Below are 13,223 nucleotides of genomic sequence, written 5' to 3'. Positions count from 1 at the left end.
TCATATTGTTGAGTATAATTAATAGGAAATTGGGCTTTGTTTCAAGTACTGGCTGGCTGACACTTCCAGAGATGTCCAGAATTTGGTAGAAAAGTATTCATTATGCTTTCATGTGTGGAAGCACTGCCCTAGGTGTTTGTTGAGAGAACACACTGAAAATAGAAACAGGAGATCAATGGACCCAATTGCCACAGGAAGACCAGATTACAGGAGTGTGATCAAGACACAGATGTGTGTGTCTGCAAGGAGATGGAAAACTTTCTGAAAGGCAGTGGCCCTCAGCTGCTATTCCTTCCCACATTTATTGGTCTTGTTTAGATGAAGGACCATATTGGAATGGGCATGTGGCTTTAATTCCAGTAATTTTCTGCATAAGCAAATGAAGGTACAATTTGGGGGGTCGGGTTAGGTAGAAGGAGGTTGCTTCACTCCCTTAGATAGAGCCTAAGGGTGTTACAGAGACCACAATGTGGAACTGGGCACAGCACGGGTTTTCTCAGAGCTGCCAGGATAGCTGTCTAACTCCCACAAAGCTCACCAGAAAAATCTCCATGACTCTGCTTTGAGAGTGAGGTCACTGCAAACATTCAGCGAGTGTCACTCACGACAGCTGCAGCCCCCTCTCCTTGTCTGCCACCTGAACGGTGGCTGGTTGCACAGTGTGATCCAAAATTGAACACGTGCTAAGAATGCCCGATGATCCTCAGTAGAGTGGACCATGTCAGAGCCTATAACTAAGAAGCTCTAGGTCTTTTTCATCATCATTATCTCCTCTCCTGTATTTTCAGAGTGCATAAAGTGGTAAGTTCAGTACGAAGTGCAGGGAAACCTAAATCTTAGGTTCTGTTGGCTTAGACATTAAAAAGGGACACCATTTTTGCATAAAGTATGCAAAAATTCCTCCATTATCCATTAACAGGATCTACCCCTGGCCTAGAGATAGCTAGTGATGAATGCCAGTCAATGAATATCAGGCAAAGCAGGATGCAGAAGGACTTTCTTCTATGGGGCATACATGGGATGAATTGTAGATCTCACCACACACATAGACTTTTCCTGAAAACGTTGCTACAGCCCATGAAGAGTGCTTTGGGTAAAACCAAACATGTTTCCAAGAAGCAACAGTTTGGATCCAGGCTCAGAACTTGACCTGAAGCAAAAGTGTGGTCCATGTAGGAAGGAAGTCAATTGAAGGAGTCCATGTAGGAGTCCCCTTCTCGGGAGACAGGCGTGGCTTCTGCCCAGTAGGATGTTTGTAGGTTCATATTTACATGTGGAGAGATGCAACGTGTATTTCTCCATAGTAGAATACACCATGCTCATGAGCCCTCATTTCCTCTGGGGGTGGGGAAAAACATGTGATCCTGACTCTTCCAGACAGCTAAGTCACCTCTGGTATAAAACTTCTGGGCAAATGCTCAGACAATTCAAAAATTTGATACTTAATCAATAGATGAGTATCCTCAAACCTATTTTGATACGGGAATGTACTATTTTCCTAGAGATCTACTATCCCCTCAAGCAAAATCCTTGCACACACTCCAGCAGAGAGGGAAGCACTGAACCCCTTGTGCCGGGTTGGGGGCCAGGAAGGGCTCCTCTGTGGAAGATCACACCTGGGGCAGGAGAGCAGGAGAAGCAAGAGGATCGTTGGGCCATAATCAAGTTGTCAGTGGGGCTGCGTTCCCTCCAGAGGCTCTAGCGGAGAATCCATTCCTTGCTCCTTCTCGCTTTGTGGTCACCGGTAGTCCTTGACTTGTGACCATGACACTCTAGTCCTCAAGGCCAGCATCTTCAAATCTCTCTCTGTTCTTTCCTCGAGTCACCTTCTCCTCTGTGTAATGTCAAATCTCCCCCTTCCTCCCTTTTAGGAAGAATACATACGATCACATTTAGGACCCACCTGGATAGTCCAGGATAATCTGCCCTTCTCAACATCCCTAACTTAAGTACATCTGCAAAGACCACCCCATCCCCCTTTTTTGTTATACAAGGTAACTTTCACAGGGATTAGGACATGGATACCTTTTGGGGGAGCTATTTTTCAGAAGCCCTACTCTGAGGTCAAGGCTGTGTCTCCACCAAAGTTTCCCAGAAGCCATGCATTTGAGTGGTCATCAGTCACTTTCCTAACCATTATTATAGTATTTTGACCTCTGTTTGGATAGTAATCTGTGCCTATACTACGTTGACCAGAATCCTAGCATGAAGGAAGAGTCTTAGGCCTAGAATTCTATGTCCAATTTCCTTGACTGAACTACAGAAGGTTCTATCTATGAGAAATGACCATTGGTTGTGAATGAAATTAGTTTTAAGAACTGTCAGGTCATTGGTACTTTCCTAAGATTTGTATCAGAAGAAATTATAACTTAAAGGCCACTTCTAGAATTGTTTTCAAACTTTCACTCAGCTGACCTAGAAATGAATTTTTCTGGAACAGAGCCCCTCTGTATTTTGAGGGCTGCATTTATTCCAGAAATGAACTTGCCCTAGTTAGGGTAGAAAAGAATTCTGACGACATTTACTATATAGAACAAGGTAACAATTATCCAAGCGCCAAGTCAAACTTAAAGTAGGAACAGTTTTTTACGAGCCAGGTGATGGACTAAGGCTGCTAGTTGTCAAGTCTTTGTTGGTGATATTCTCACTGTCAACCTGTCCATGAAGTCACTGTTTCATCTCATTGACTTTCTGACTTCTGAGGCACACGTCTGAGAGTCTCTATTTGTCATCAGTGGGACAAACACTTGTAACATCTCCTTTCTTCAGACCCTTTCATCAAAGGACCCCCAGTTGACCAGTGGTTTAAATTTTTTTTGCCATTTGTCTTACTCTTTTTCAAATTTATGTTAAAAACACATAACAAAAGTTACCATCTCAATCATTTTTAAGTGAACACTTCAGTAGTGTTAAGTGTATTCAAATTATTGTGCAACCAATCTCCAGAACTTTTTCATCTTGCAAAACTAAAACTCTGTACCCATAAAATAGTAACTCCCCATTCTCACCCTCCTTCTCACAGTCCCTGGCACCCACCATTCTATTTTGTGTCTCTATAAATTTGACTATTCTAGATACCTCATCTAGGTAGAATCATACAGTATATTTGTCTTTTAGTGACTAGCTTATTTCACTTAGCATAATGTCCTCAGGTTCATCCATGTCGTAGCATGTGTCAGAATTCCCTTTCTTTTTAGGCTGAATAATGTTCTATTGTCTGTATTTTATCCATTCATCCATCAATGAACACTTGAGATGCTCCCATATCTTGGCTATTATGAATGATGCTGCTGTGAACATGGGTGTACATGTATGTGTTTGAGTACCTGCTTTCAATTTGTTTTACTAAATAATTGAAAGTGGAACTACTGGATCATATGGTAATTCCAGGTTTAGTTTTTTGAGGAACTGCCAGACTGTTTTCCACAGAGGCTGCACCATTTTACATTTCCACTGGCAATGCACAAGGACCCCAATTTCTCCACATCATTGCCAACACTTATCATCAAACATTTGGAGGTTTTTGATAGTAGCTAATGGGTGTGAGGTGATATCTCATTGTGATTTTGATTTGCATTTCCCCTCATGATCAGTGATGTTAAGCATCTTTTCATGTGGTTATTGGTCATTTGTATATCACCTTTGGAGAAATGTCTATCCAAGTCTTTGCTCATTTTTTAATTGTATTATTTGGAGGATTTTGTTGTTGTTGTTGTTGTTGAGTTTTAGGAGTTCTTTAAATATTTTGCCTATTTACATCTTATCAGATATATGATTTATATGTATTTTCTCCCACTCTGTAGGTTGCCCTTTCACTCTGTTCATATGTTTTTGATGCACTGAAGTTGTTTTTTAATTTTGTTGTGGTCTAAGTTGTCTAATTTTACTTTTGTTGCCTGTGCTTCTGGTGTGACTAGGCCAGTATTTTTGTTTGTTTGTTTGTTTGTTCATTTGTTTTAAGACATTTTTTTAGAGTAGTTTCAGCAATTCAGTTCTCACAGAAAAACTGAGAGCTAGGGACAGAGATTTCCCATATAACTCCTGCCCTTTTATATGCATAGACTCCCTCATCATCAACATCTCCCACCAGAGTGGTCCATTTGTAACAATTGATGAGACTGCACTGACACATCATAATCACCCAAAGTCCATGGTTTATATTCTATGGGTTTTGATAAAATGTATAATGACATGTATCCATCATTATAGTGTCATATATAATAGTTTCACTGCCCTAAAAATCTTTTGGGGTGCACCTATTCATCCCTCTCCACTTTTTCAATCCTTTCAACCATTGATTTATTTATTTTTTTTACTGTCTCCATAGATATGTCTTTTCCAGAATGTCATATAGTTGAAATTATACAGTATATAACCTTTTTAGATTGGCTTATTTCACTTAGTAATACACATCCAAGATTCCTCCATGTCTTTTCATGGTTTGATAAATCATTTCTTTTTATTGCTGAATAACATTCCATTGTCTGGATATACCACAGTTTACTAATCCATTCACCTACTGAAAGACATCTTGATTGCTCTCAAGTTTTGGTAACTATGAATAAAACTGTTATAAACACCACATTCAGGTTTTGTGTGGACATAAATTTTCAACTCCTCTGGGTAAATACCAAAGAATGTGATTGTTAGATTGAGTGGTAAGAGTATGTTTAGTTTTGTCAGAAACAACCCAACTGTCTTCAAAAGTGGCTGCACCATTTCGTATTCTCACCAGCAATGAATGAGTTTCCATTACTCCACATCCTAGCCCAAATTTGGTGTCAGTGTTCTGGATTTTGGCCATTCTAATAGGTGTATAATGGTATTCTGTTGCATTGATTTGGATTCCCCTGATGACATAGGATGTGGAGCCTCTTTCCATATGCTTATTTGCCATTTCTGTATAGTCTTTGGTGATGAGGTCATTGGCCCATTTTTTAATTGAGTTGTTTATTATCTTGTTATTGAGTTTTAAGAGTTCTTGTTATATATTAGATAACAGTCCTTTATCAGATATGTCTTCTGTAAATATTTTATCCCAACCTCTGGCCTCTCTTCTCGTTCTCTTGACACTGTTGTTTGCAGAGCAGAAGTTTTTTACTTTAATGAAATCCAGCTTATCAATTATTTATTTCATGGATTGTGCCTTTGATGCTGTATCTAAAAACTCATCACCATACCAGGCTGGTGCTTTTCACAGTTTATTTTGCATACAACTCATGCGTGGACTTTGCAAAATGTTATGTTCTGGCTGAGCAGATTATAGAATGGAACCAAGATTTGACAACTCTAACAGGCTCCTGGATGATGCCAGTGCTGCTGGATCACACGCACCACCCTTTACTAGCCAGATTCTAAGACATAGACAAGTTCTACCAACAGCATTAACCATAAGGTATTAAGTACTTGCCATTCTCCAGATACTGTGCAGGTTATGAACTTAACAAAATACAGATTTTAATTTAGTTCTCACAACTCTATAAAGTAGATATTTTTTTTAGCCAGGACCTTTTTTTAGCTTTAGTTTCTAGTGATGGAAATCCAACCAAAACTAACACCAACAAAAAAGGGAATTTTTAAGAAACACATAACAAGAAAGTCTAGAGGTGAAGGTGGGCTTGGAGATGACAAGTGTCTCCTACAGGGTCATGAACCTGGATCCCCCCACACCTCCTCTCTGCCTCTTGCTTTCACTCTATCTCTCCCCCTCCCACTTATGCTCAGCTCTTTTTGGCTTATTCTTTCCTACTTCATACAGGGTTTCCTCTGTGTGGTAGGAAACATGGCTGCCCCCATCTCCCTGTAGTTTCTGATACAAGGAGAAAGACTGGGTTTGTCTCTCTCACTATAAATAAGACCCCCTAGAAGGACTCTGATTGACCTCATTTGAGTCACATTCCTATTCGGGGGCTGATCACTGTGGCCAAGAGCATGGGTCCCTGCCATTGGCCAAGCCTGAGTTCCATAAACACCCCTGTGGCCAGAAAGGTGTGTCATGATTGGCAGCTTCTCCAGCACCAGATGGTGAAGGACCATTCCCCAAGGAAAGAGGTGTTGAGCAGACAAAACAACAGAAGTCCACACCAGTGTCATCATCCCTACACTATCTATGAGAAAACTCAGGTCAGCAACCTGCCTGAGTACAGATCTAGTAAGAGGACGAGCCAGGTCTTCCCAAACAAGTATGACACACACCAGAGGACCTAGGAAATCTTATCACTCATTTCCTTCAGTTGTGTTCATAATGGCAGCATCAGCCCATAACTGCTGGGCAAATCTGAGTCTGGCTCTGTTGGAAGAAACTTCTTCTCACTTGCAATCAAGAGGGCCTCACAATCACACCACACATGTTATTGAACAAGCTTATCTTGGCCTCCTGCAACTGGCGATGAAGATAGAAAATTTCTCTCCTAACACAGGCGCCCCTATTGAGAAAAGACCTAGCATTGGAACAACCTGTGCTGGAAAGAGAAGGATGCATAATAGGACAGGGATACAAGGACATGTGAAGCAAGAGTCAGGCCAGCCAATTAAAGATGACACAGATCTGGACTCATGGATCTCAAGGCTACTTACCCAAGAAAAGAGGAAAGGGGTGAAGGGGGTAGGAGAGAGAGAAAGGGGCTGAGCTTACATTAGTAAGATTGTAGTGAGGTAAGTTTGAAACAGCACCGATTTTCACTGTCTTGACTGACAAGCTCTCCCCTGGCTATCTCCCAATTTCTCCTAAGATATCAGCTCAAAGCTCCCTTCCTCACAGGGAACCTCCTTGACCTTCCTCATTACACCAGCCCCACCTCCCATGTTATCCTCTCATCACACACTGTGTGCTTCTTTCACACAGTTATCACAGTTTGAAATAACATCTGCCATGAGCCTTCATGAAGGACTGTCTCTTCCACTGAACTATAAGTTCTGTGAGAGGAGTTTTGTTCCCCCATGTTTTCCTATTTCATATGCCTGGTACATAGTAGATGCTCAATTAATAAATCTGGAATTACTGTTTATTTTCAAAGGGCTTCTCTATGAGGTTTTTATTAGTGAACTAAACAAATAAAAATAGTACATAATATGATACCCTCTTAACTAATTATATAGCTATATAAACCAAATTATTCATCATGGTTCTCAGTCACTGGTGGTATCAGGGCATTTTTAAAAAACATTTTCTAATTTTTCTACAGTGGAAACTTTACTACACAATATCTAGTATAATAAAAATGACAAAGGGAAAAAAGAAACTTCTGTGTTCTAATTCACTGTATTCAAAAACAATCAGAAGTTTCTAGACATTAATCCAACACAGAGTTACCAGCATTCCCAATCCTTAATGCATCCATTATATTCACAGAAATGTACACTTCATTTGGTGAACACAGATGGTCAAGGGCTCCTGCATCCTAATGCTTGCATTTGCGTACATCATTTGCATTTATGTGTGTCATTTTCTAAAATGTTACTATAATTTCAACAAAGTCTAAATTGGTCCTTGAATCATTTCACCAAGTCAAAAGAGTCAGAAGAGATGCCTCCCAGTTTTGCACTTCCTAAGAGGCCAGCTTCCAACTGTGACACGTTATTAAAAAGTGCTCACTGCCCACCTTAAACCTTAATTAAGCTTGCAAGACAAGACAAATGAGAGAGTTGAGAATGAAGGTAAAATCAGTCCAGTGAAAGATGGGGAGGATGTAGCTGGGGGGAGGACATTTTTCATTAGAACTGGCAGATAAGAACAAAAGTACACAACGTGTGCCATCCACCCACTTATAATTCCTTAGTGTAGTCCTAACCATCCTGTGAGTCCCCAGCTTGTATACCATCTTCAGGAAAACTTTCACTGGGACAAAGAGCACAGCCCATCAGAGGCTCTGTCTATATTGCCTGTTTTGCTATATTAATATATATTTCTATGTTTCTCACTGTTTTAAAAAAAGTGAGTTGATTTATTTTGACATATGTAAACACAGAACGAATTGATTGACAACAAATGGAAGAAAGCTGAGAAAACCTGGATAGTGGGAAACATCACAAGTAATCTCCCTCTACAATGTATTTTGAATCCACACTCTGGTTTCCCTTCCCACATTCCCCATCTTAGAATGGAGCCTTGATGCCTGAGACTTGGATGATTCTGGAAGGTCCCGAACTCCTCTTCAGTCTCCAACTTGCCTCCATCTAGATTTCGGTAGACTCTCTTTTTTTTTTTTTTTTTTTTTTTTTGCTGAGTGATCCTTTACTAAAAAATTATAGTTTACCAAAAGGACTACATTAAGTGGTAAACTCTTCTCATACATTCATAAATAATGCAGCTGACAGAAATTCTACTCACACATTGATTGCGATAGATAGGAAGATTTGAGTTAGGAAGTAGTCTTAATAAAAAAAAAAATTCTTTTAAAAATCAAATAAGCCATTCACCACTCTACAGTGGGGTACATACTTGTAGGGTCTCTTCCATGTCAGCCCTTTGTGTGGAGCACTTCATCCTGGAGAGTAAATTAACTCCAGGGATGAATTACAAATCACTGATCTCCCCAGGGAGCCTACCCTGGAGCAAGGCCTCACTGTCAGCTGGTGCCACTTCCTGACAATGACTCTGACTTCATTCAAAGCCTGGGTCTCTCTGATGTCCTAATAGCCCAGGACCTGGGACCCAGCAGCTAACACTATAAATATTGGATGAATGAATAAACACACCCCACTATGAGCAAGATACAGCAAGGAATGTTCCATTTTATTTGTGAAATTCTAGATTTTAAAACAAAATAAAAAATATAAGGAAGTTTAGTCCTGCAGATGAGATTAATTAGATGAGATATGATTTGAAGAAGGAGGATATTATCCAGGGTATGCATCAGAATCACCTGTGCATCTTTTATTTTTCAGTGCAAATGTCTAGATATACTAAAAATACCCTAGGTATACTAAAATAGAATGCCAGGGGGTGGATCCCGGTGTGTGGATGTTAAACTCCAGTGATGATTCTGGAATATACCTAGTTACAACTCATTGATCTCAAATAATGCTTTAAGAATTATATTTCCTATAGACATATTTTCCCCGCTCTTGAGCACCTTTATTGGTGTCTCTGAGATACCGTGAGGAACACCATAGCCATTTCCCATGGGGATGCAGTGCTTTTCAGGGGATGAAGACTGAAGAAATAAGTCTCTGACTGTATTTGAAACTGTCTGACCGAACATGAATTTATATCCTCAGTCATCTCAAATCCCTCTGAGAAAGTAACTGGAGGATGTGTCATGAATAAGTAATAAACAAACAGATGTAGCAGTATGTTTAAATGTAGTCCCAAGGTACAGTAGATGGCGCTTCCCAACTGAAAGGTCAGACATAAATCTCATTGGATTTAGCCTCCGAAGCACAAGCAGATCCAACACTCATGAACCTCTCAACGCTACAAATGTAAAAGAGTGGGAGGTGGAGAGGAGACAAGAAGGGTTTTGATGAGAATTTCTTAGGAATGAGCTACACTGTGAGTTTCACTCCAGTGATGAGAGGTGGGAGTGTCGGCCCCTCACCTAGAACCTAGTGAGGGAGGCCAGAGGGGTCGAGAGAAAAGTGTGCCATGAACCCCTGTACCTGGGGTGCAGCTGGGGGGACAGACACATGTCTGATCCCTCCTGAGACTTCTGAAGTCCTAGAGACTGGCTGACTGACTGCTGACAGAAGATTCCAAGGAAGTGTGGCCATGTTCGGATTGGCTGCCACTCAGCGTCAAGAGGGAAAGTGTGCCTGTGTGTGGGAATCCCATGGACCCATTCAGGCTGGCTTTCGCTGGTGTAGGCTTGTGTGTGATGAGGAGTCTGACTCCATGTTTGATGACTGACTGCTGACCACCCTCAAGCCTCACCCCCCTCTTCTGCAGGTGGTCCACACCTGGACAGGCAGGTAACAAAGTCTGGGCACTCCCTCAAACCCTGCAAGCCTGGTCCCCACAGCAAAAACCCAGGCCAGTAGTCTCCTTTCCTTGCTCTCTCAAGCCATTTCTGACCCATTCAAGAGGCCTGTCTGCTCTCCCCAGAGACCTCAGTTATGTAAGTTAAAAGTCTTTTCATCCCTCTTGGTGTGCGGCTTCATCAGTGTGGACATACAAAACCATCTTTGGGTGGGGATCCATCTGTCCCTGAAGAGGACCATGATGCTGTTTGATTGGGATGCCTGGGCCAACAGCCATTGGCAGAGAGAAGCCACAGGGATCAGGGGTTCCTGGGATCTTCAGAGTCAGTGATGAGCTATGTGGGAGGGGACATCACCCACATGGAAGGGATTCCTCAGCAAGGGACAATCTCTGAACAAAAGCAACTCACTAGAAAAAAGCATTAGCTTTATGCATTGCCCAGCCCCAGAGGGCCTGACGGCAGCCTGCAGCAATACCTGATAGGAAGATTTTTCCTGCACATCTTTTATCACTCTTCTCCACCCACTCTCCAAGTTCAGAGGAGCTGTGTCAAAAGTTTCACAAATGAGGAAGAATAATCATGAAGAAGAGAATCCATCCAAACCCCTTTCCCAAGCAGAAGTTTCTCTGTCACCGAAAGAGCTAGTGCAGAAATACCTGTCATTTCTAATGGAAGGTGGATGCTGAGACTCTTACATCCTTCTAAGGGACTCATCCTTTTAAGTACAAAATTGAGACCATGACTTAAAGTGGCCATAAGATTTTTTTTTAATCCCTAAAACAGACCAGAAATATGCAATGGCCTGAATTTTCCTGCAAAGGTAAGAAGAACCAAACAAAGTTGAAGAGGTAGAGAAAGAACCAACTAAATCATCCTGTGTACCATATTTCTTTAACATTCCAATTACAGCAATAAATAACCACTACCACCACCACCCCCAAAATGAAAGAGATAACAGTTCATGGTAGTTCTACTGGCTGGCTTCTGGCATCAACAGACCACAGGGATCTATCTAGAAAGTGCACAGGCCTCCCAGAAAGCTCTAGAACTAAGGCAAGTTACCCTCTGGTCTAAACACATTCTGTGAATTGATTCTAGAAAGACACTTCCAGATCATCAGAGAGCACTCAGTGCCTGCAGTCACCTGGTTTCACCTATCAGTCAATTCAGGACACACATTGGCAATATTCAAGTTTACATTACAAGAGTTTAGCTATATATATATCCATATCCTTTGAATCAGAGGAAGAGGTTTTGTTGATGGATTTGGCAAAGCCTCAGCTACTAGTTAATTTGGTGGGTTTGTCCAACAGCCACTGACACACATCTTTACGGCTTGCAGTGGACCTCAAGGGTCTATGTGACATCACCCTCTACCACCTTCTGCCATCAGCTCATCCAGCCTCTGGCTGAACATTCTGCCTCCCCATAGGCCCTTTCAACATAGGCAAAGCCAACCTGCTCATCCTGCATAGTGTGGAGCAAAATCCACCTTCCATCTTACGCCCATTAACTCTGTTTCACTTCGCAGTCACACGTAACAAGCCTGACTTTCCTTTCTCAAGGAAGCGCTAGCTGTTTGAAGAGATATCAACTCCCAGTGAGCTCTTTCTTCTTCATCACGTGACCTGGGTTTAGCTTCCTCACTAACCTGAAGACCCTCCTCTAATATGTTCCTAGTAAAGTATGGCTCCAGCTATGAGAGCCATACTCCAGACAAAGGGTGGGGTTCCAGCCAAGAACAGGGAAAATTGTTCCAAATTCCTCCTCCTTTTAAGAATCAAGACCTATCACTGGAGCAGATATGTACAAATACGATATTGTGTAGAGATTTGTGATTTACAAACACTTTCTCATGTGTTGTCTCCAGCTTTTAGAGCAGAATTAATATCTACAACAAAACTTGTATGTACATGAGACATTGTGTAGTGATTTGTGGTTTAAAAAACACTTTCCCATATGCTATCTTGCATTTATAGCCAAATCAACACAGTAGACTCACTTCAAAAATGCTAATAATTAGAACCTCTGGTTTTTTATGTGGCTGTGGATACTAAACGCCATCTCCCCTTTCTGTATTTGCACAGGGAGTTTTAGGACATGAGTGCAGCTTCATTAAGAAGTTAACCATGTTACATTTCATTTCACTAAGGTCTGATCATCTTTCGAACCTGTAAAGATTCTCATAGACATACCTTCCTCCAATCCTGCATGAATTCGAATCACAGGGAGACTACAGACTCCTATAGTTAAGACCCTGGGCAATGGAATCAGAAAAACTGGGTCCAAATTTTGGCTCCAACCCTTTGTGATCTTGGGTATATTTCAGTCCTTTGCCTGTTCGTTTATGTAATAACAGATTCATCATAAGACCTATCTCCTGTGGGTATTAACTGAGATCATCCTGTACAATGCTTAGCACAAAGCCTGGTACAATGTTAGTACTTACTCATTGTTACTTGTGTTTATTATTGTTACCAGTAATGATACTTTGGATGTCATTGATTTCAATTCCCAGAACATTTGGTGTCAGTATTGAAGGCAAGTACTGTAGCTCATGGAGAGAAAATTTCCCCATGGAAACATCCATCAGTCATTTAACATAAAAACAACCTTTCCTAATTTATTTTGAATATGACACACATCTTCCTATTTCTCTAATCAACAAGCCTAGTAATGTCTTCTTTTTAACCTTTTGAAAAATTTCAAATTATTTTGTTTTCATCACAAATTCATAACTTACTAATGAAATCCTAAAATAAATATATTCTCCAAATTGGTTTTTTATTATGACAATCAAAGTAGAGTTTCAGCCAGCTATCAACTATTGGGTCCAAAATGTCTTTGTCAAAACATGAGTGTGTGAATAAATAAAGGGAGAAAGAACTCATCCTTCTTTCTAGCCTGTCAGTAGTCTGGGCATACACTGGGGTATGTTCTTCCTGGTTGGAATGATAACTTAAAAATCCATGTCTACATGCTGGAGATCAAAAAAGAAATCTTAAAATTCATCATGGACTTAATGAGGTTAAACTGACATATGAATACATTCTGATAAGGAATGTAACTAGGAATTCTTTCAACCCAAACATGGAGAAACAGATAGAAAATGATGTGCCCATGCTTACAGGGCCCTTAGGCAGGAAACAACTGTTAACCACATGAACAAAGAGAAGGGACAATCCCAGACAAACACAAAGGCAGCATCCAGAGCAAAGGATGCCCAAGATAGCAGTGTCCCTTCACAATGTAGCTAACACAATGAAGCTGGGACAGCTCATTCTGCAGCAAAGATGCTGACCA

This window comes from Hyperoodon ampullatus (genome assembly GCF_949752795.1).
Source record: "Hyperoodon ampullatus genome assembly, chromosome: 5".
Taxonomy (NCBI): Eukaryota; Metazoa; Chordata; class Mammalia; order Artiodactyla; family Ziphiidae; genus Hyperoodon; species Hyperoodon ampullatus.
Note: the sequence above shows the minus strand (reverse complement) of the source record.